Genomic DNA, 24,000 nt, shown 5'->3' with positions numbered 1-24,000 from the left:
ATTATAAGACCTATTTTAGTTTACTCTTAACCCCATGATGAGAAAAACAAAAGCTCAAGAATGATAGTTAACATCAACTGTCACTGATCTACTATGTCAGAGAGAGACAATGGAGAACAGTGGCAGGAACAGTGGGGAACTGTGAAATTCGTGCCTCATCTCAAGGGGTTGTTCACACCAGCTAAGTATTGCCATGAGGGACAGCAGGCCCAGCATGGCCAGGTGTATAAGTTAGCTATTGCTATGTATCAAACTATCCAAAAACTCATAAGCATTTATTATTGCCCATAATCTGTGGATCAGGTAAGTGGTTCTCCTAGTCTTGGCTGGATTCACTCTTGCATGTATGATCAGCTGGTGGGATAGTTGTGGGTTAGCTTTGATATTGACTAGGCTCTTTCACATGTCATAGGCCTTGGCTAGGACAACTGAATCAACTTGTCTTTGTTTGATATGGTCTTTCATCCTCCAGCAATCTAGTCCAAGCTTATTCACATGGAGTCCCGCAATGTTTTCAAGAAAGAAAGAGAAGTGTACAAGGTCTTTTAGGTAAGATCGATCCAGAGATCGGTCTTATGAGATCCTTTATGAGAATAACTGTAGTGTAACATTGCAAAGTGTGTGGACAAAGGGAGGGTGAAGAATTGAGGTTATTTTTGTAATCAGTTTAATACATCATCCCCCAAGTTTTTAGGAGAAGCCATAAATCCAGATCTTTATGTGAAATCTCCTGACTTTTAAGTATTGTCAACTAATTTACAAACTTTAAGACAGTGATAGGCCAGCACTCTGTGGACCAAACAGATCACGTCTTAGCTGGATGTGGTTTGTGGGCCATCCATTTGCAACCTGCGGGTAAGTAATTTGTTCATGTCTCCACAATTATTGGCCAAAGAGATTTGAACTTAGGGCTATCTGGACTCTGGATCCATATTCAGTCATCAAATATTTGCATGCCTTCAAGTACATGGCTTTGACAAACAAAGATAAAGTACAATTCCTACCCTCAAGGAGTTTCCAGTCATAAGTGGAAAATAATATGTAAATATGCTTTAATGCTACAGATGTTCCCAGTAAGGTAAACATTTCTTTCTCACTCCTGATGCTTCCTTCTTGTGAGGAGAATTTGATTAATATAACTGTGGGTCTTTCTCTCTGCCTTTTTATACATTCCACACCTTGAAGTGGAGTGACTGATCCCTTGGTAAATTGGGGAAAAACAACTGGGCATGTTCAGCTCAGTTCTTTTCTGCATTCTCTTGGGCCAGGCCTGGCCAGGGAGAACACGTGTTCGCTGATTCTTCACGCCGAAGTCCTCCCAGAGCCAGTCCCTCCATGCTGGCCTCTCCCTACCCCCTGCCCCTGGTGAGCACTGCTAACAATGGGTGGGAAATCCACCTGATTCTGGGTTCTGGAAGCGAGTTCATTTAGTAGTCACACAAAGCTATGTCTTCCTGCTAGCTTTATCACTAGCAGGGGCGATATCTTGGCCTCCAGCTTTACTTCTACTTTATTTCTTAACTTGTTCAGGACCTGAACAAGAAAGAGAAATGTTAATTATTGGAGGACAGCTTCAGAGGCCTCAATGGCATTCTGATTATAATTAGAGTACACACACACATACATTCCATAGGCTTATCTGGATATATGTAGGCTTATATACTTATATACATACATACATATATGGTACTGTGAGGGCTCTGAACGCTTGTATCCTTCAACAGGCTGCCTCCCAGAACTCAGTCTTGAGTTTGAGTGTAGTTAGGTGGGAATGTAAGCAAAAGAAACAGAAATGTTCTTAACCCAAATAAACACTGGCATTGAAAATATGGAGAAGCACTTTCTACCACATTACAAAATTTCCTCTTATATTTTGACACATATTTTTCCTTTTAGGAGTCTTTCTAGCTATCAACTGCTCTGGTCCCACGCTAGCTTCTGTTTCCAAGTTGTAGCATCTGTACTTTCATAAGCTAAAGGCCTGTTTCCCAGGAGAAAATAGGTTTGATTTCAAAGGACTTTTTAGGCTACCTTCTGGCTCTCAAAATTTTGTGTTTATTCACTGAAAATGTCCTGGCACTACCTGGTGGGCTCTGTGCGCAGTGGTGGGAAATAGTGGAACATGAAGCTGCATTCCTGCCCTCAGGAGCTACCATCTCCAAAGGAAATATGAAGCCAAAAGAGGAAAGTGAGTGCCCTAATTGTGCTAGGGCCCAGGGCCACGGAAAGTCTTGGGTCCTAGGGTTCAAAGGAAGAGGCTGAGAAAAAAACTCAATGAGTGGCCCCCTCACTTCTGCTGACAAGGTTCTTATTTTAAAACATTTGTTTTTTTTCCTGGTAGTGCTCAGGGTCTGTTGTGCTGTGAAGACAGCTTGAGAGGAACCATCTAACACTTCGCATATTTTCCACCTGTCAAACATGAGTGGCAGGTTGTCAGGTTTAATAGGCTGGAGAACCAATCTTCCTTATGAGCTGCAGCCAGAAGGTCACCCACTTGCTCTCTTTATTTCTCTTTGCTTTTCTTCCTCCCTTTGTGCTCCAGCCAAGAAGAGTAGGAATTTAGTCTAATGGAAGGAACTTTATTTCTCTCTAGTAGTTTGGCAAGATAAGTTTGAAAGGGAAGCCACATCAAAAAGGAGGCTGCTGCCACCATTAGGTATCTGCAGTACATATGAGTCAGTAAGAGCCTTTGTTTCCATGAGGCATCTGTAGCAAGTTTAGGGACAGTTAATATTTTCCATTCACGAAGGCATCTGTGACCATTTTACGGTATATGTGTAAGAGTCCCCATGACATAACATTACCCATGTCATCTCATGTTGACAAATCAATTCTGGGCCCAACATAAACTTTGGTCTAGTCACCACTGTAGGGATCTAGATGGGGAGGATAACATCTGGGGCAATAAAAGTCATGGAGTCAGATGGCCCGAGTTTAAAAACTTGAATGACCTTCAGAAAGTTATTATACTTTGTAAATACTAATTTTCTGCTCTGTAAAATAATAATTTTTTATTTGATGAGATAGTAATAGTACCCACCTCATAATATAATTAAGTTTAAATGTGGTAATGCACTTAGCACATAGGTGGGCCATGTAAGAGACTCAGTAAAAAAGTTTACCTCTGTCATTTCTGAGGCATCCTCAGTCTTGCTGGTGATGGTGAAATAAAAGTTGTGGGAAGAAGCACCACTGGTCCAGTGCCCACACTGCACAGAAAGCATTTTCCCCACAGAGCGTTGGAACATTTTCCAATCCAGTAAGGTCCTAGTGAATTGAATGGATGCCTAAAACAAACGCAGGCACATTGGTGCTGATGTCTTTTCTTGTCCTGGAGGCAGCAAGTAAAGGCAGGGCTCCTATTGCCCAGATGTACCTGCATGGAACAGGAAGAACCTGGGCAGGTATCTCCTACTTTTTGAAAATTTGCATTCTATCACTTTGCATTTACAAAAGACCTACATTAGTACCTGTTTTCACTAACCAAAAGAAATCCAAAGGAGATTTTTGCTTTCATTGAAAAAATGTGAAAAGTGAAAATAGCCTTCAGCAATTGTTTGACAGCCAGCATTATAAAGGCTGCAATACCTGGAACAGCAAGAGTGGCGCCTCCAAGCTTCTTCCCCAGGAACTACACTGAACATCTCAGCATCAAGCCACTGGGGCTTTGAACTGTGTCCGTGAGCATCTGTGCTTTAGCTAGTTTATTTTGTGCATCCCTTAGCAAGATGTGTCCTAAGGCTTCTTTGCTTTATGCCATTTTGGCTTAAGAAAGTTTTCATAGCAATGCTCTACTTTCAAATAGCGGAGGAAACCCACATTTCAAATACTTCAGGCTGAAGCTCCAACAGGAAGGAGATCCCCAGAGGCATCTTGTTGGGGGAAATGGTGAAAAGCAGAGAGAACCAAGAGTTAGAGTGGAAATGGAGAAGGTGCCCATTCTTCCCTTTTTTCTCATCTCCTTGAAACTGGGTAGAAAATGCTATCTGTTTCAGCAGGTGAGTAGATCATACATCTGACCCTTCATTTAGATCCTTATCTATTTGGGAAGATAACCTTCTCTCAGGAAGGGGATGGGTCCAAGAGTTCACAGAAGTGCTCACTGGAGCTTCTGCTCTTACAAAAAGATGAGGAGCTTCTTGTGGGCTTGTAGACTCCCTTGTTGGGGGTGAGAGTGGGGGACTGCTTTTGGTACCTTAGGGTGCTGGGGAAAGATGGAACCAGCTCCCCTTGATAGAATGGAACATCTCTCCTCCTTACATTGATATCAACTGTTTTTCACTGTTGGACTCTAATAAAAGCCCTGAAAGTGAGTTTCCATGGTTATGCAGGTTTTAACAGAAAATTAGGGCTAAGTGGCTTCCCTCAGGCCCTGCAGCTTTTAGTGACGGTTAGGATTTTTTAACTTCTGGGAGACTGCTCTGCAAGGAGGAAAGGATCACAGACAGGCATGTCCTAAAGGGACATTAGAAAGTGGGTAAAATTAATTCAAAAGAATTTATACTTTATCCATAAACAAGAGATAGAAAAGGGCAGTAGTCAAGTAAAAGGGCTTTAGAGTCAGAAAGCTTCATCTGAATCCCAGCTTTGTCATATACCACCTATGTGACCCTAAGCAAATGACTTAACCAACCCCTCAGAGAAATGAGACCTAACAGTATGAACTTCACAGGACAATAGCGTGCACTCACAGTGTTAAATGAGGTGATATGTGGCTAATGGGAATCTCCTGGGGTATCTTGGTTCACCAGGTCCTTTCACTCACATTATCCCAAGAGCTCCTAGAATAAAGCCTGGGATACCAGTGTCAATGCCATCCTAATTTTAAAGGGGAAGTAACTGAAGCAGAAGCTCAAGAACTTCCTATGTTGATCTTTAATATTGACGTGTGCCTGTTTCTCTGACTTTCATTGCCAAAGGCTGGCCTGCCTCCTCTCTCTTTGTGACATGCTTCCCTGTCTTTTCATGAGACCAGGTGCTTCTCTTCTTTTGAGTTTCAGCTGAGGCCTTGGGTGGCCTCTTAATTACCCTAATCAACTACCCTAGTTACTAGCTAATCTCTATTACTTTATTTATTTTCTTAAAATGATTTATTATAATCTGAAATGATCTTGTTATTGTCTTTAAACAACTTATCATGATCTGAAGTTATTGTGCTTATTATATCATTCTCTCCCAACAAGAACATAAGCTCCTGTGTTTCCTACTATATTTCCCAGATTTAACTTAATTTGGTGGAGCCTTCTAGAATCTGTGGATAGAATTTGGGCTCTATGAATTTGGATTTAAAAAATTACATCTTTATTTTTACTAATTTGGCATTTTCTTCCATTGTAAATGTAGGCAACAAACCACAGTTGTGTGAACTGTATAAAATGTGTACTTTGTCACACACTACCATTTTACAAATATCTTGAAATATTTATGCTGATCACTAATATGAAGTTACAGTATTTTTTAGACCCACTTCTAGATCTTGTGATTTAATGCAATAATAAAGAATCATATGTTACTATATCACAATTTAAAAATGTTTCGGTAACTATTTCTTTTATAATCCTCGGTATTCATTTTATGCATTTAAAAAGCATTAGCCTGGGACACAATTCAGCCTGTAACAGCCCTCTCCCTCCATCTGAAAACTCAGAAATAGCAGGTCAAGTCCCTCTTATTTTTCGAATCTCTCCTACCTCTTCTGCCATCTTTTCTCTCTAACTCTGCTGACTCCTTTCCTCTTCCACTTCCTTTTCCTCCTCCATGTGATTATACTGGAGTCACCTGAATAATCCAGGATAATACCTCTATATTAAAGTCCTTAATACTGTTTGTAAAGTATTTTTTGACATATTACATAGCATATGCACAAGTTCTAGGGGTTAAAGTATGAACAACTTTTGGGGAGGGGTGTTATACCAGTCAGTGTTAACTGTAATATTCTTTTCTATCTTGTTTATAATATCTTGGGGTGGGGGGGAGGAGTACAATAATATCTACATTGTCTAAAATGACATGAGTGAAGCCATATTAAAATAGAGCTGGAGTAGCTATTTCAGAGGAACTGTCCTGCATGTGGCACGTGGTGAGTTTCAAGTAAAATAAGTAAACAATGACATTAAATATATTTAAATAAAATTCATCATCCTAAAATACAGTTATTAGCTTGAGAAAGAGGCCCATGGGTTTCACCGGATTGCCAATAGGATTCATGGCTCAAAAGTTTGTTTACCTGTGTGGCCTAGAACAGGGTTTGGCATATCGCAGAAGTTTGATAAAAATGTTTTTGAATGAATGAATTAGATAGATGAAGGGAGGTAGAGAAGGAAGCAGGAAAACTGTCTGGTGCGGTTTGAGCTCCAAGATTCAAGGGGAATGTTACAAGCTGACATCAACAAGAGAGACTAGTTGAACTTCATCCTGGGGCAGTGGAAAGCCAATGGGAAATATTATGCAGGGACAGAGATCACTATATTTAGGTTTTAAAAAATTTCTATGGCCACTGAGAAGAGAATAAAATAAAGCAAGTATAATTGCCAATTAAGAGACAACTGTGGATGATTTGCAGTGGACATAGAAAGAAATGGACAGATTCGAGAGCAATTTTGAAGATGAAATAGACACCACAGGAGGACTGATTAGAAGTAGAGGTGAGGGAAAGCAGGAAGTACAGAACAATTTTAGCTTTCCTGCTTGAGTTCCTGAGTGATAGTGGTTGCTTACTGAGGAGAGAAAATAGTGAGAAGGAAGAGAGGTATAGGGACAAGCCCCAGGACATCTGAAACTGCCTGGCTTTGCTAAAAAGCCTTGGAACTCAAATGGTGGTTTGAGAACCTAGTTTAGTTCTAGTTCTGCTACTAACTTACCTCAGGAACTTTCTCAACTTCTGTTTTCTCATCTGGACAACGGAGCCACTGCTACTTGGTTCAGTATACCTCACACGCAGAGCGACATCCTTCTCCAACCCATTTTCTTTAGGTCAAGTCAGAAACACTTGCACCTATGACTTTGCCAAAGTTAGTGGTTTTTCTTTAAAACTTGGGTCTCGTATTAATGCTATTATGAAATGAATACATATTACTATTAATAGTAAAAGCTATTTTATATTGATGAATATATCAATATTTTATATTGATGAAAAAGCTATTTTATATTGATCCCTCATCACATGTCACATAGTCTGTTGAATTTTTAATGTACCTTATTCCTTTTAATTCTCTATGATAACATTATGAAGTAGATATTATCACTATACCTTATTCATAGATAAGTAAACTGAGGCTTAAGTTTGAAGTAACTTCCCTAAAATTACATAGTTATAGGTAGTAGAAATAGAAATTCGCATGTTCTATCTCTGGAATCTGTACTCTCAATCACAACTTACTCCTGCCTTGTTGGATTAATGTCCGTTTTGGTCCAGTTGTTCATTGGAGTTATCCCGACCCTGAAAACCTAGATTGAATTGGATCATCCCTCCATTTCACATTCTGTACAAAGTCCATCTCTTCTTGAGATTTCTGTGAATTCAGAGTCATGTGATTTTGCATTGTCATGATAATCTTTGGCTCCAAACTTCTGCTTCTCTGGAATGATTTTGGTTTATGGACTGACAACCTAAAAATCTAGGAAGCAATAATTGAACATATTTTTGGCGGGGGTGGGGTGGGGGTGTGTTGCGGAGACAATTAGGAAGAAGAGTCGGAGTCTGGAAATGCTTTTACTAACATGGATAAGGGAGAGGAGGAATGGCAATGCTAGCAGTCCCCACCCCTGTTTCCATGGCTTTTTATTCTCCCTCACAAAGCTGGCTTTGCAAAACATCATTAGTTACTATCAGGTTAGCAATTATAAATTACAGCCAATTCCCAGACTCAGCCTCAAGGCCACGACTGCGTTATCGGCTATTTTTTCTCCAGTAACTTCTTCCCATCCTCGCCCCTAGAGCAAGAAGTCCCAGAATAGGTCAGGCGTGTGTGCCCTCCCTGCAATGTGTCCTTGGGTGCAAGTCCACATCTGCTAGGTCAGGCGTGTGAGCCCTCCCTGCAATGTGTCCTTGTTTGTAAGTCCACATTTGCTTCTGATGACCTTGTTGCTCCAAGCACCAGGCATCCCACCAAGACTGCAGGTGCTTCTCACAACAGGGGTGGGGGGAGGGGGAGAGATTTAAAGAATTGTAATTCTTAAAGTACAAATTTAGGCAAAGTTCAAATAGTGTCACTCCCTGCAGGAGAGAGTCTCAGAATTTTTTAAGTGAAAAAAGAGAAGAAGATGAGGTAAGTTGTATTAAAGCAAAGTTCATTGGTGCTGGATGAGGTAAGGTTAGATTTGTACTTCATAGATTGGCTTAAGATTTGGCAATCAGGCCAGAGGCTAAATTTGTACTTCATTGGTTGGATAGCGATTTTGTCATTGGCAAAGTCCAATTTCATCAGTCCTTACAAACAGGATATTCTCATTCTTATTGACTTCTTAGAATGCTGGTGGTTTGAAAACATTCCAAATTAAACAAGACATGCATTGCAATTCTTCTGAAATGACTACTCCAGCTCTATTTTAATATTTTAATATGGCTCACTCATGTCATTTTATATGTATTCTCTCCCTTGTCTGTGCTCTGTAGGTCCAGCTATGGACCCAATTACTCTCTTTGATTTCTACCAAGGCTGTTAATCACACAGGCCTTTATGTTTGTAACACATTTTGCTGTAAGTCAAAAGATGGAGAGTTTATGGCACAGGAAAATACAAAATTCAAAAACTGAATAATAGTTATCTCTATTTTTTGAAAGTGTGATTTTGCCATTGAAATAGTTTAAATTTAATCTAAGCTGCTAAAACAGTGAGATCCTTCCCTTGGCTCTCTATTTAAAAACTACTGGGACTTCATATCTCTCTCTGAGTCCAAAGATGAGACATCCAGGCTAAATGGCAGCTTTACTCCCTACCATCATTCCAAACAATGCTTCTTCTATCTTGTTGCTTTGCCATCCCCTGGGAATGGTTGTGTCCTCATCTGCATGATCGAAGCTGGGTCAAACCATGTCCACAAAAACCCATTGAAGGGGGTGGGGGGGAAGAAGGGGATGAAGACCAAGGATTTCTTTCTAAGTAATTAATTGCACACATCACTTTATTCTCATTAGACTGGTAGGAGTGTAGTCATGTGACCACTCTGGTTGCAATGAAACCTGAAAAGTGTAGTCTTTAACAGGGCAGGTCATGTGCCTTGCTGGAACTCTATTACTATGCAAGAAAAGGAGAATAGGTTTTTGAGGACAACTGGAGGTGTCTGCTTAAACCAACCTGGTTTCCAGCCTCCTGCCCTTTCCACTTCCTACCCTTCGATTAATTTTCTGTTCTCTCTTCTCTCTTTCTGCTCTCCTTTAATCTCAGCTCTCTCCTTCTGCCTCACCCCTCTATCTCCATTATTATTTATTTCTAAAGCAGAATAGTTTAGCCGTTTCTCATTTTCTTCACAACCGTTCTCCCATGTCTCTGGGTCTCACTTTCTATCATGAATGACCTATAAAGCTATTGTGCTAAACAAAGACATTTTATATTTAGATTTGGAGTCTGGCATAAGTTGTTAAGATATTTTTTCCTACTCTGCTATAAGGTAAAAATAAAATAAGACATAATTTTAAGACAATTTTTCAAAAAACATTGAGTTAAGATTCAAAGAAACCCATTGGTCTGTAATGTAAATATTCCAAATCACAAATTACTTAAATTCTCAAGAAACACAGGTTACTCAAAATGAAACAATTTCACACTATAGCAGAGCATTAAGATCTGGATATCCATGAAAAATTTTCAGAAAGGGCAGCTGTTACTCTTATTACTTAAAAAGTAAAATGATCTTCATGAGAGAGTTCTACACATTTCTTCCCCATATTCTTAGAAGTCACCTGCCCTCAGTTCAGCCAAACCACACAAGCATTTGAAGTTTCTGCTAGGATGGGTAGATGTCACATCTGATTACATTCCATTGGGCAAAGCAAGTTATGTGGACAAGCCCCAAATCAATGGAGCATGAATCTATACACTTCCCATGGGCAGACTATAAATCACAAGGCAAAGAATATGGATATACAATCTTATTAGGGGAAAGAGGGAATAGTGGTATACAAATATCAATTTATCAGTCATAAGAGGTAGCCTGGGACTGAATATTGAACCCAGGGCACAGAGACCCCTGAACATTAGACCCTATAACTGGGGCTTTACTGGAAGACCATAGAGAATGATTGAAATTTTTAAGCAGGCTGACGATATTATCAGAGCCATGCCTTAGAAATGCCAGTTAAGAGCATGACATGCTCCACCTTCTGAACTCACCATTGTGGGAGGAAGTATAATGAAGTTGAATTAATAAATTGCTACAAAACAATATTTTATTCCTGCCTCTATCCCCAGCTAACTGGACAATGGATTAAGCCATTGTATTAGTCAGAATTCTTCAGATAAACTGACCACTCTCTTTTCCAAAGCACAAATATGCGCAAACAATTCTCAGACAAAACCCCCTCAATGTTGCCTCATTGCATTCCTACAAAGGCTGAGTATATTAGTCTGTACAAGATCTGACCCCAACCTTCTGCTCCAGCAAATACATCCCCCCTGTTCTCTGTGCTGCAGGAGCTCCAGTCTTATCCCCCTACACTAGCCTTGGAGCCTTAGGTCTTATGAGGATATGCCTCAGGGGCCACCTCTGAGGAGAGGTGTCCACTAGTGTCCCTACACAACCAACCTGTTTTATCTACTGAGTTTCTACATATGATTTTTTGTTTTAGGAAAGGATTCTGTGGGTGGGAAAAAGGTTTAAGAGTACTCTTTTGGTAATACCAAACTGTTCATAGTTTACTGCTCACACCAAGGCATTTCATACTTCTCTTCCATTGTTTATGCTGTTCCTGCTTCTGGGAATGCCCAACTTCTATGCTTGGGATTGACTATTCCTTTCCTATGGACAGAATATTTTTGTTCCCCCCAAATTCATATATTGAAGCCATAATTCCCAACATGATGGTATTAGGAGATGGGGCTTTGGGGAGATAATTAGGTTTAGATGAAGTCATGAAAGTAGTGCCCCCATGATTGGTTTAGTGCCCTTATAAGAAGGAGAAGAAACTAGGGTCCCCTCTCTGTCTCCACCAAGTGAGGATACAGGAAGAATTCAGCTGTGTTCAAGCCAAAAATAGACCTCTCACCAGACACTGCGTTGGCCAACATCTTGATCTTGGACTTCCCAGTTTCTAGAACTGTGAGAAATAAATGTCTGTTGTTTAAGCCACTCAGTCTATGGTATTTTGTTATTGCAGCTCAAGCTAATATATTTCTTAAACCTTAGCTTCCAAGAAGCTGATCTGAACCCTGGGGTGGGCTAATATGGTTTGTCTATCTTCCCATGACACCTATGCATATAACTATGTTAGTATTTACTAAATTAAATTGAAAGTTTACTTGTTTATGTGTGTAATTTCACTATTAGACAGTAAACTCTTGAAAATAAGGATCGTTCATTTATTCCCTCACCACCTGGTATAGTTGGAGCTCAAAGCAGTGTGTGTGTGTGTGTGTGTGTGTGTAAAAGGAGCTAGTCCTCTGAAAAAGACCCCCATTCTCTTATGTCTACTTTGAGCCTCACCTCTTCAAGAAGTCTTTCATGACTATAGCATTCCTTTGTGATCTCCATCTAACCATCTAATAAAATTCTGCCACGTGATGACATCTTGAATTTATATTACATAGCTGAGCATAAATTCAGCCTCTGTCTTCATTTTCCTAGCCCTAAAAAATCTGATTAAGTAAATTTAAGAAAATTGAAACAACGAGAAAGAAATTTAAAACATTAAAAAGTTATCCATAATTCTACCATCTTTGCAGTAACTACCTCCATTTTTTGTTTTAGGTTTTCTTATAATTTCTAGTGAAATGTTTTTAAAAATTAGTAAGGACCAGCAATTTACATGTTGAAACAGGTAAATGCCATGTTTGCTTCCTCTCACAACCATACCAAAATTACAACTAAACTACAGAACAGCCATTATTGGGAGTCACCTGAAGTCTAGCTGAACAGAAGTCTTACAACTGAGGACATATAGAAGAGGCCACCCCAAGACTTGTATCAGAAGCAGAGACACAGAATGGGCTTGTCCCACTGAGAGTCAGAAGGGATGTCTTTTTTTTTTTCTTTAACTTTTTTAAACTTTTTAAACTTTTTAATTTTTAAATTAAGTTTATTAAGGTAACATTAATTAATACAATTATATAATTTTAAGGTTACATTATAATTTGACATCCAGTTTCCTTCAGCAACCATACATTTGATCCCCTTTAACCGTCTACCTACCCCCTCCTCCCCCGCACCCTACCCTCTGGTAACCGCTAGTCTACAGTCCATGTTCATTAATCTCTGTTTGTTTGTCCTGTTCATTTGTTACTTTTAGGTTTATATAAGTGATATCACATATAAGTGATATCATGTGATTTTCAACTTTTTCTGTCTGGCTTATTTCACTGAGCATGATTATTTCGAGATCCATCCACATTGTCACAAATGGCAGTATTTCATCTCTTCTTATAGGTGAGTAATATTCCATCGTATATATGTACCACTGCTTCTTTATCCAATCATCTATTATAGGGCACTTCGGTTGCTTCCGTGTCTTGGCCATTGTAAATAATGCTGCTATGAACATTGATGTGCAAATATCTTTTCAGGTATAAGTTTTCAAGTCTTTGAGGTAAATACCCAGTAGAGAGATTGTTGGATCATATAGTAGTTCAATTCTTAGTTTTTTTGTGGAACCTCCATACTGTTTCCCATAGTGGCAGTACCAATTTGCAGTCCCACGAGCAGTGTAAGTGGGTTCCTTTTTAAAAGGGATATTTTAACTGCAGAGGTCCCTCCAGATGTGTGAGGGGTCCTGGCCTCACATTGGGCTCCCCAGTCCAGGGTTCCATTGTCAGAAATAAAATGCTCCATAATTTCTGGCTGTGGAAGTCAGCAGAGATTGTGGCTGAGTGAGATAGCTGGAGTCATAGATGTTTCTCTTGAGGGGCTCACACATGGACTTACTTGCTGATGGATTCATGTACTCTGAGCTCCAGCTCTGGGTCAGCAGATTGAAAGGTACCAGGTACAGATGGGGAGGAACTGAGTTTTCTGGCTGCAGGGTGAGGGCTGGAGGGGCAGCTTTCTTCCTGAAAGAAGTACTGGCAAAATCCACTGTTCCTTTGTGGCACTCTCCCCTCTCCTGGTGTGTGGATGCAGGTGGTCACCAAATCTGAGTCTCCATCAACCTGGCTGACACAAGTCATCCCACCCAGGTGATTGCCTGAGACTCTGCCCCTCCCACCCCAGCCACCTCTAGTGGGTTTTCTATACAAATATCCTGTATTGGCTCATGCTGTGGGTTTTTCTAAAATTTCTCAAATGTTCTCAAACCCCAAATGAGCAGCATCTGGCCTCATACCCTTGCTGGGCAGCCCCAAGCCAAGCACTAGCAGCAGCCAGCCTCAGTTTTTGGCTTGGCCTCTCAAGGTACCTCTAAGCCCAGTGCAGATGATGGCCATATGCAGATAACTTGGTGACTCTTGCCAGGTGGTCCTGGGCAGAAGATTGGCTGTGGCTAAACTTGGCCTCTGGCAGGGCCCCTTTCAGGAGGCCTTTGGGCTGGCACACCTGGTGGCAAACTTCAGACCAAGCTGAAGCTCCATCCAGGGCTGCATCTGAAGACAACACACCCAAAAAGTATACTCAACGGGCATCAGAGCCCTGCTAAAGCAAATCCTGCATCATAGCATCAGCCCCTCCCCAGCCAAGCCTCACAACCAATAAGCCCAAGGGTCAATCCTTCCCATTGACATGCAAACAGCAACCAAAGCTCAACTACAACAGGAGAGCACACACAACTCATACAAAAGAAATACCTGGAGCACTTGGTCAGGTGACCAAGAAAGACTACTCCACCGGGCCGCACAGTACACCTACTACATAAGGCCACTCTACTAATACTGGGAGACACAGGAGCCCTACCTAATACATAGAAACAAACAAAGGGAGTCAGCCAAAATGGGGAGTCAGAGAAAAATGTTCCCAATGAAAGAACAGAACAAAGCTTGAGAAAAAACCTAAACAAAGTACAAACAAGCAATCTACCAGATGCAGAGTTCAAAACACTGGATATAAGGATGCTCAATGAACTTAGGGGAAGAGTAAATGAACTCAGTGTATTTAAAACATTTTAAAAACAGTCAGAAATGAAGAATACAATAACTGAAATAAAAACTACATTACAGGACATCGACAGTAGATTAGATGAAGCAGAAGATCAAATCAGCATTTGGAATACAAGGTAGCAGAAAACACCCAATTGGAACAGCAAAAAGAATTCTAAAAAATTGAAGATAGCTTAAGGGACACCTGGGACAACACTGAGTATAACAACATTTGAATCATAGGGGTACCAGAAGAAGAAGAGAGAGAAAGCAAGGAATTGAAAATCTATTTTGAGAAATAATGATGGAAAACTTCCCTAACCTGGTGAAAAAAAAAATAGATATATAAACCCAGGAATTTCAGAGAATCCCAAACAAGATGAATCCAAAGAGAGCCACACTAAGACTCATCATAATTAAAATGTCAAAGGTTAGAGACAAAGAGGTAATCTTAAAAGCAGCAAGAGAAAAGCATCTAGTTACCTACAAGGGAACTCCTATAATACTGTCAGCTGATATCTCAATGGAAACTTTGCAGGGCAAAAGGGAATGGCATGAAATATTCAAAGCAATGAAAAGTGAGAACCTGCAACCAAGATTACTCTACCCAGCAAAGTTATCATTCAGAATCGAAGGACAGATAAAGAGCTTCTCAGACAAGGGAAAGCTAAAGGAGTCTATCAACACCAAACAATTATTATAAGAAACATTAGAGATACTTATAGACAAGAAGGAGGAAGAGGAGGAAGAGGAGGAGGAGGGAGGAGAGGATTAGTAGGAGGAGGGATGGGATGAAGAGAGAGAAGAAGCGCCGAAGGATCCGCGAAGACTCGAGCCTTCTCTCCTCACTCCTGCTCCGCATCCGACCGAATCAGCACAGAACCTCCTCATCCATCCTCCTCCTCCGCCTCTCCTCCTCCTCCTCCTTCTCCCCCCTCCTCCTCCTCCTCCTCCTCCTTCTACTCCTACAGTCTTCTCCGCACTCCTCCTGTCTCTCCTCCTCCTCCTCCTCCTCATCCTCATCGCTCCTCCTCCTCCTCCTTCTGCTTCTTCTTCTTCTTCCCGTCTTCTTCTTCTCTTCTTGTTCTTCGTCTCCTTCTCCTTCTCCTTCTCCTTCTCACGTCTTCCCTTCTCCTTCTCCCTTCTCCTTCTCCCTTCTCCTTCTCCCTTCTCCTTCTCCCTTCTCCTTCTCCCTTCTCCTTCTCCCTTCTCCTTCTCCCTTCTCCTTCTCCCTTCTCCTTCTCCCTTCTCCTTCTCCTTCTCCTTCTCCTTCTCCTTCTCCCTTCTCCTCCTCCTCTCTCCTCCTCCTCCTCCTCCTTACGCTCCGCCTCCTCCTCCTCCTCCCCCCCCCTCCTCCTCCTCTCCTCCTTCTCCCCTTCTTTCCTTCTTTTCTTTCTCCTTCTTCTCCTTTTCTTTCTTCCTCTCCCTCTCTTCCTCGGACCTAAAATGGCAATCTACATATCTATCAACAATTACTTTAAATATAAATGGATTAAATGTTCCAATCAAAAGACACAAAGTGACTGAATGGATAAAAAAAAACAAGACCCATACATATGTTGCTTACAAGAGGCATACTTCATGTCAAAAGACATATGCAGACTAAAAGTAAAGGGTTAGAAAAAGATGTTTTATGAAAATGGAAGTGAAAAAAATCTGGGGTAGCAATACTTATACCAGACAAAATAGACTTTAAAAGAAAGGTTATAAGAGATGAAGAAAGACCCAGTAATTCCACTTTTGTGTATTTATCCAAAGAAACCCAAAATACTACTTCAAAGGGACATGTGCATCCATATGTTTACTGAAGCACTATTTACAGTGTCCAAGATATGGAAACAATCTGGGTGTTCATCAATGGAAAATAAAGACGAGGCACTACATGTATATAATCAAATATTACTCATCCATAAAAAAGAATGAAATCTTGCCATCTGCAACAACATGGATGGACTTAGGGGATATTGTGCTGTGTGGAGTAAGTCAAACAAAGACAAATGTCATGTGATTTCACTTACATGTGGAATCTAAAGAACAAAATAAGCAAATAGAACAGAAACAAACTCATAGGGAATATTTTGATGTTTGCCAGATGGGAAGAGTGTTGTGGGGGAATGGGTACAAAAGGAGAAGGGATTAAGAAGTACAAATTGGTAGTTACAAAAGAGTCATGGGGAGGTAAAGTATAGCATAAGGAATATAGTCAATAATATAGTAATAACTATGTATGGTGTCTAAGTGGATACTAGATTTATTGGGGTGATCACTTTGTAAATTATATAAATGTCTAATCACCATGTTGTACTCCTTAAACTAATATAATATTTTATGCCAACTGTAACTGAAAAGTAAAAACAAAAATTTAAATTAATGAAAGAAATACGGATTTACCATAAGATGTTTTGCAAATATAAGAGAGTATAAAGAAGAAAACAAAAAACATTCATGATCCTTTTTACCAAAGATATCCACAGTAACCTTTGATATAATTTATTCCAGTCTTTTCTTTGCATGTTTTTATATGTATGGCTTGTTATAATAACTAATATTCATTGAGCATTCTCTATTCTAGCACTCTAAGTATTCTAAGCTAACTGACTTTCCAACTATCTATGAAGAAAGTATTATTATTATCTCTATTTTAGAGAAAATAGAGAGGTTAAGTAATTTGTTCAAGACACACAGCAGGCAAAATAATGGGACCTTGTATATGTACGTGTGTTTGTGTGTGTAGACACGTATTAATGTTCATATAGATACTCAATTTTTTGTAGCTCCTGAGGATTGGAATTTTTATATCCACAAATATCAAAGGCAAAGTTAACTCCTAGAAAACACTTGACAGTTGGCTGATGCTTTGCAGACAACCTCTGCATTATTATTTCACAGCCTGACATGCTGAGGCTGCCAAGGGATCATGGCTCTGCTTGTCTGTTGGCTCCAGTCCCGGTTTAAAAAGGACTTCAAGGGTCATTTCATTCTAAATCTTCCTCATTTTTGATGCCTTAGGGAGCTAAAGAATCCTTCTCAGGTTTATTCCAAGGAAAGGCTATCTAGATGCTTTTCCTTCAGGAGAGCATATCAAGTGACTCATATTTCCGGTTCTTATTATGAAGTTATTTTTAAATACACTGATTAAAATACTCATTCTTGATCATAAAAATATTTGATAAGTACCTAACAAATATTAATTATACGCCAAGGAAATAAGTGCTAAACTGATAGTTTCTATGAAACAATAATCAAGAGTAAGATAAAGCTTATAGTAGCTAATGGTGACCCATAGGTAGAGCTTTGTGAAATATATTGTAGTGTTCCAGTTATTTATTGCAGTATAATGAACCATTCCAAACGTGGCAGCATAAAACAACTATCATTTATTGTTGTCTGGGCTCAGGAGCATTTTCACTTGGAGTCTCTCATGAGATGGTAGTCAGATGGTGACTGGGGCTGAAGTCATTGCAAAGGCTGTCTGTTCTCTAGGACATACATGGAGCAGAGGACTGAAACACTTATACTTGGCCTTTCCATTGTCTCTTGAGCTTCTTCATACCATGGCAGCCAGGTTTGAAGAGCAAGCATCCTAAGAGAGAGGCAGGCTAAAACATCTTTTATAACTTTGCCTTGAAAGTCACATAGTGTCTCTAGGTCTAGCCTGTATTCAAGAATAAGGGTATTGGACTCCATCTCTTGATGAGGGGTGTCAAAGAATTCACAGACATATTTTAAAAACCATCATATGTAGAAATTCTGCAAACGTTATGGTTCTCCTTAAAGAAAGATCATTCCTTGATTCACCCCTCACAGTAGACCCATCCTCTGAAGTGCCCTGAGGCACACACAGATCTTCAACACACTTTGACTTCTCAGAGGCGCCCATGTTAAGTACTTTGCCTTCTGTACCAAACAGCTCTATGATGTCATCTATCTCCTGGATTTTGTCACTGCCTTTAAAAATCCTTGATGGTTCTGAAAGTGCTTTGTGGGACCTGCCATGACTATATACAGCTCCAAAAGGGAAAGGTTGTATTAGAAAGATGGATGAATTTTTCTCTGTCTTACAGCTTCTCCTCTCAAAATCAGCCATACGGGGTGGCTGAGTAAAATGGAAGTCTCTGCTTTGCCAAATAGCTGGGAGTAATTGGAAAGAGGACAGACACTAGAGGAGTGAAGAAGTGGATCAATCCTTTGGGCCACCATTATGTTGCTAATGACACTCAGCATTTATTGAATTCTACCAGCCTTGAGTAGTAAGCGTTATTTTCATCCTTACTTTATAGATAAGGAAACAGTGATCAGAGTGAGCAAGTGATTTTTCCAAAGTTGCACAGCAGCTAGCAGTTAGAGTCTGGATTCGAACTTGGGTATGCCCGACTCAAAAGGCAGCATAATGGTTATGCGTTCAACCACTGGGGTCAGGCTGCTTGGGCTTGAATCTTTGCTTTGGGTAATTTTTGATAATTAATGTCAATGACAACTTTCTCATTGGCAGAGAGGGAACAATCAATCAATTATCAATCAATCGATCGATTAATCTCATAGGAGTTTTAGCATTAAATTGGATGAGAAATTTAGGTGTTTAGCACCTAATGTTAATTACTTCTCCTCCTCTTCTACTACTTACATCTGCTAGGGATGATGATTTTTTCAAAAGAATAATATGCTAAATATTCAGAATTCTGAGGAAATACAAGAGGAGGAGTCTGCCACAGATCACTGTTAGACCTCAGCATTCAGGTACCTTCTTCAGTTTCTACTGATTCAGAGTTCCTATCTGCAAAGTAGACACAAGACGGATTTTGTAACAATGAATGGAGGACCTGAAACACTTCTTTACTATGGGATTCCAGTCCTTTATTTCCAAGTCCAACTAAATTTGCCAATTACTTACCAAGGCAAATACAAATGATACATAATGAAAATTGATTCAGGAACTCAGAGTGAGAAGTGCTGGTGACAAGCCCTCTCCACCTCACTGCTGGGTTCAGAGCACAATCCAAGTCACACAGAGTGGCCAGATGCTGGTCTCTTGTTTTTAGGTTAAACCCTGGAGAGTGAGGGTATGATTTCCTGAAATGTGTTTATACTGCAGCAAAGCTGTGCAATCTGTTGCAACAGGATCTGTTGTCTCTGTGAGTAACATAGAGTATTACTCTATGTTGTGGAGTATTGGACTGGAAAGGGTCTGATGCAGAGCCCAGCAGATGGTGCGGTCTGCCTTTTCCCATCAATACTGCTCAGCTCTGGATCAGTGCTGTCTTCCAATCCCAAAGAGGCGGGGAGGTTTCTTTACAGACCCTGCAGTTGTCAGTGTGTGGTTTGGGCCCCTCCCAGGCAGGCTGATTTGTGAATGTGCTGAACTCCAGAGCACTAGGTGGCCTAACCACAGAGCTGTGTTTTGTTTCTCTACCGGATACACCTGTCCAAAAAGCAGGGTTCTCTCATGCTGCAGGCTCAGGTTTGTTTGACTTTTGAAAGATTGCACCCTCTAGATAAACCAACAGGGTACTCCAGATAAAACAACGGGTACGATTGTGTGTATTGAGAACCTGCAGAAGCTGAAAAGTAACAAAATTAATTTTCTTTTCTTTTGGGAGCAGAGAACAATTGTATAAAATTGTTTTTCCATCCAAATATATATTCTCTGTTTTCACATCAGTCATTATTTCCCAGAGCGTACCACCCAGGATGATTTTAGGGATACAGCATTAAAGAGCATTGAGTAACAGACTGAAAAAGTCTCTTTTTATTTTTTTCAATTTTTCTGATTTTGTCAAGGAAAAAAATCTTCATTTGAAGCTAGTACTTCTTTAACATCTGACACCTGTTAATCTCCCTTAAAAAAAAATAGACATGAGTGCAAACCTCAGATTTGAAGTTTTCAGTTAGATATAATAGCTACATAAATGTTACAATATTATCTAGATAAATGTTATATTCTAGGCGAGGTAACCCTTGGTTGACCTCACAGATTGCAAAGACCTTGTCAGTTTACAATCTCTTATTTTTTTATTTTTTATGCTTACAGCACCTGGTCTTCCTAGGTGGTCTCCCATCCAAGCACTAACCAGGCCTGACCCTGCTTAGCTTCCAAGATCAGACAGGATCAGGCTTGTTCAGGGTAGCGTGACCATAGACAATATTGCTTTGTTTTTATTGTTATTATTTTTAGGATTATCTTTAATTTATGGCAAAAGATAGAAATTTATCATTTATTTTAGGGCTATTATGTTTCTTTTTAAAATGAATTATTTAAGTTTTTAAAATAAGTTAATTTACATAAAAATATAAAGTAAATAATTGTATAGGTGCTTTTCATAAATAATATAAATGAGTGTAGTATGTGGTGATATTTGAATATGGTAGAAACTGGGAAGGGATTACACAAATATCTGACAGAAACAACTTAGAGTGGAACAAACTTGGGTTTGAATCACTGTCTGTCACCTACTAGATGCATACCTTGAGCAAGTTATCTAACCTTGTTACATCTATAACATCAGGAGAATAAAAGTTTACTACCCATGTTAGTCTTCTTGTGAAGACAATGCATATAAGGCTGTAATGCATGATTCAACCTAGAACACATCATAGTAAACACTCAATAAAGTTAGTTATTATTATTGCTAAAGAATCTATTTCTATTTCTCATAACTGTGCTTGTGTAAACACAGTGCCTGGCACATAGCACACAGTAAATTATAACCACTCCTATAATTGCTATTGTTATCATTAGCATCAAGTGTTAGTTTATGTCTGGTTTGACGCAGATGTCAAGATGGGAATAAGTATGCAAGGGATTTATAGAGGGGCAAGAGAAAAGAGAAGGGAGCAGGAGAAAGTGGGAGAAGTTGTGATAGCCATGGAAGGAAAGTGGCTTAGACTGGAGGAGTCTTTGACTGCAGCACAGTTACAAGAAAGTTTTGGCCAGGCCAGTGAAGAATCCTGGAGCCAAAGTCAATCATTGGAGAAGTTCCCCTTGTGTGCTCAATCATGGGTTGGGAGCAACTCATGGCAAGTGTGGCCTTCATGTGAACATGGTGGTGGATACAGGACAACATCTAGGGCAACAATTAATTATGCTACAGCAGGAGATCTAAGTGACACATTTTGTGGCTGCTGCATATATTGTCTTCACCTTACATGTGAAAAATAAAGCCTGAGTGTTTCCTTCATTTCATTTATTTGGTTAACTACCTTGTTATTGCAACCCAGAGAGAGATTACAATTATTTCACACCTAAAAGTTAAATACATTTGAAGGATGAAATTCATGGCCAAGTCATGATTTTCTTATCTCAATGCCCAACCAACAAGCTCAATGTATTATTTACTTAATAGTTTATCTTGATTATGACTCTATTAGCCCTGTTTATCTTTTAGCTCTAATTTTGGATTTCAAAAGTTTTACATTTCAGGCAGAAGTTAAGCACAAGTGACACTTGCATGCAAATCAAATCTAACATAGGGCCAAAAATGCCAGTCCACAGATACGTTTGGCCCATACAGTGTTTAAAAATATTTTCTGAACTAACATTTTTAAATTGAGAGATATCTTTTTTTAACTTCTGGCTTCTCTTGAAAACCTGTAGATCTGGAACACTGAGCATGAATTTCTGCATGACAGTATTACCTAGAGTAAAAGTGGCTGCCCCTCAAAGTGGGGCTCTCCTGTTTGTTTTAGGCTCTACCACCCACACAAAATATGCATATGTCCTTATACCCAGCAGGCTTCACTGGTCTATATTTTTGTCTGGTCTTTTGTGCAGAGAGTGCTAACTGTCCCCCAGTATTACATTCTCCATGACACATTTCCCAGTTTCCCTTGCAGCTAGGTGTTGTCATGTGCCTAAGTTCTGGCCAATGGTATGAAAGTGGAATTGATGTTTGGAACTTCCAGACTATGCTTTTAAAGTAAAGCAGGATACCCACTCTCGCTACTTTTCTTCTTCTTGCCACCTGGAATAAGGACATGACGGTGGAAGTTAGAGCAGCCATCTGACATCACAAGATGGAAGTTATACATTGAGAATAGCTGAATAAAAAAATAGGAGGAAACTGGATCTCCAACAAGGAGCCACATACCAGCTCTGGAAAGCTTATGCTCAGATTACTTCAGAAAAATGAACTTTCACTTTTGTCTTTTTTTCATATGGCATCCTCAACCGTATATTAACTGATGCATCCATATTTGCAATTGAGTCTGTGGCCCCTGGCTTAATTGGAACTGAGGTATAAAGGAAAAAATGATTTTGTAATTTGCTCTTTCTTGTAAATGGGACCCATGTGGGCAACATCAAATCAAATTGCACTGAGCTGAGGTGAGGCATATCTTCTTTATGGTAAAAGTATCATTGGAAAATCATGTCTTTGTTTCACAGGATTCATTTACAGGTGGTACCGTTAGCCGGCTGTGGATGGGTTTGTACACATGGCTCCTTAGTGGCCACTATTCCCCACAGCTAGGTGTCTCAGGTTCACAGGACACAGTACCACATTTTAATCTCCACCTTGTCTTTGAAGGCCACACTTGAGCAGGCAGCCCTCCCACCTTTTCTCAGCAGTGCCCTCTAAGTGGAAGAGAAGTAAAAAATTCTCAGTTGGTAATGTTCTAGTCCCCAAGGGCCCAACAGAAGCTTCCTGGTGCTAAGTGTGAAACCACTGAGGATCCTCACAGTTTCAAACTGAGCAGGCCCTGCTGTATTATTTGAAGGTAAAAGATCAGTTATGGAAATGATCTATGACAAAAAAAAAAAAAAAAGGAAGAAGAAGAAGGAGGAGGAGGAGGAGGAGGAGGAGGAGGAGGAGGAGGAGGCAGGTACAAAGATGACATGTTATTGTATTCCTCAGAATGATGAATGAAAGTCTTGAATGAAATTTGGGTAATTATAATGGTAAACTCTTTAGTGTAGCCTATGACAAAGTCCTCTAAACCAGGAACATTTTGGGAAAAGACTATGCACCTGCATCAGATCATCCTAAGGCCCCACAGTTTACAGAAGGTATCAGGATAAATACAATTCTCTGGTCCTTGAGGGAAATTGTGGAAGAGGCCGATGGCGTGAAGAGGACTTACCTGGCAGTAAGATGAAATAAATCAAAAAACAATAAATTTTAATATTCTCTTCACATTGAAGGATATTGTTGAGTAATTGGTTGGTATGATATGGACTAGAGAAGGAATTATAACTTAATAGCTTTTTCCTTTCCTGAAAAATTGTTCTGTTTTGCCATATGTATCCAAGTTATTTTTTTATATGGATGGCCTCTACATCTGTTCATACTGTTTTTAAGATGAAAGGGGTAAATAATTCCTAAAGTATTGTTCTGGGGCACTAATGTCATCAAACATCAAACAAAATTCTGTCAACATTCTTTTTGTTATCATCTCTTACCTTATGCTTCTTAAGAGAGGCAGTTTATCTTTATTTTCATTTAGTGGTAAAATACTTTCTAACAGCATCAGCGAAGTCCCACTGATCACTTTTTGGACATAAGACAAATGTGAGCTCTGTCTGGCACAAAGTGATCAATAACATCTTTTAATACATTTCTTTCTCTCTCAGCTATGGATGGGTGTCTGACAGCTCCAACTCCCTCAAGACTAAGCTGATTTGTTAGATAAACTCTTCATAAATGGAGAAGTTGTCTAAGATGTAGCTGTTTAAACTTCAGTGATGGTGATGAAGGGGGGAGAGCAGGATGAGGTCCCAGATGTCTAAACTCTGGCTATAACAGAATGTGTTCTCTCCCCTTGGTCAATCAAGCTCTCTCTACAGAATAAG

General features: G+C 39.8%; 1 protein-coding gene and 1 pseudogene across 9 annotated transcripts in view; one reads left to right on the top strand and one right to left on the bottom strand.

The window, feature by feature from the left end:
- Positions 1-24,000, top strand: part of CHRNA9 (cholinergic receptor nicotinic alpha 9 subunit) — a 72,536-nt gene that overhangs the window by 7,061 nt on the left and 41,475 nt on the right. For 2 of the 9 annotated variants that reach the window (XM_016119995.2, XM_016119994.2), the window contains exon 1: positions 16,515-18,466. The exons of the other annotated variants lie outside the window; for them this stretch is intronic. The gene's annotated coding sequence lies outside the window, so the exon portion shown is untranslated. Of the gene's footprint in view, positions 1-16,514; positions 18,467-24,000 lie in introns of those variants that run through there. 9 annotated transcript variants of the gene reach the window in all.
- Positions 20,236-20,354, bottom strand: LOC118609017 (annotated as a pseudogene).

The sequence above is a fragment of the Rousettus aegyptiacus genome, unplaced genomic scaffold, assembly GCF_014176215.1.
Source record: "Rousettus aegyptiacus isolate mRouAeg1 unplaced genomic scaffold, mRouAeg1.p scaffold_m13_p_10, whole genome shotgun sequence".
NCBI classification, from domain to species: Eukaryota; Metazoa; Chordata; class Mammalia; order Chiroptera; family Pteropodidae; genus Rousettus; species Rousettus aegyptiacus.
The sequence above is the reverse complement of the archived record's forward strand: the minus strand, read 5'-3'. Positions and strand labels throughout refer to the sequence as shown.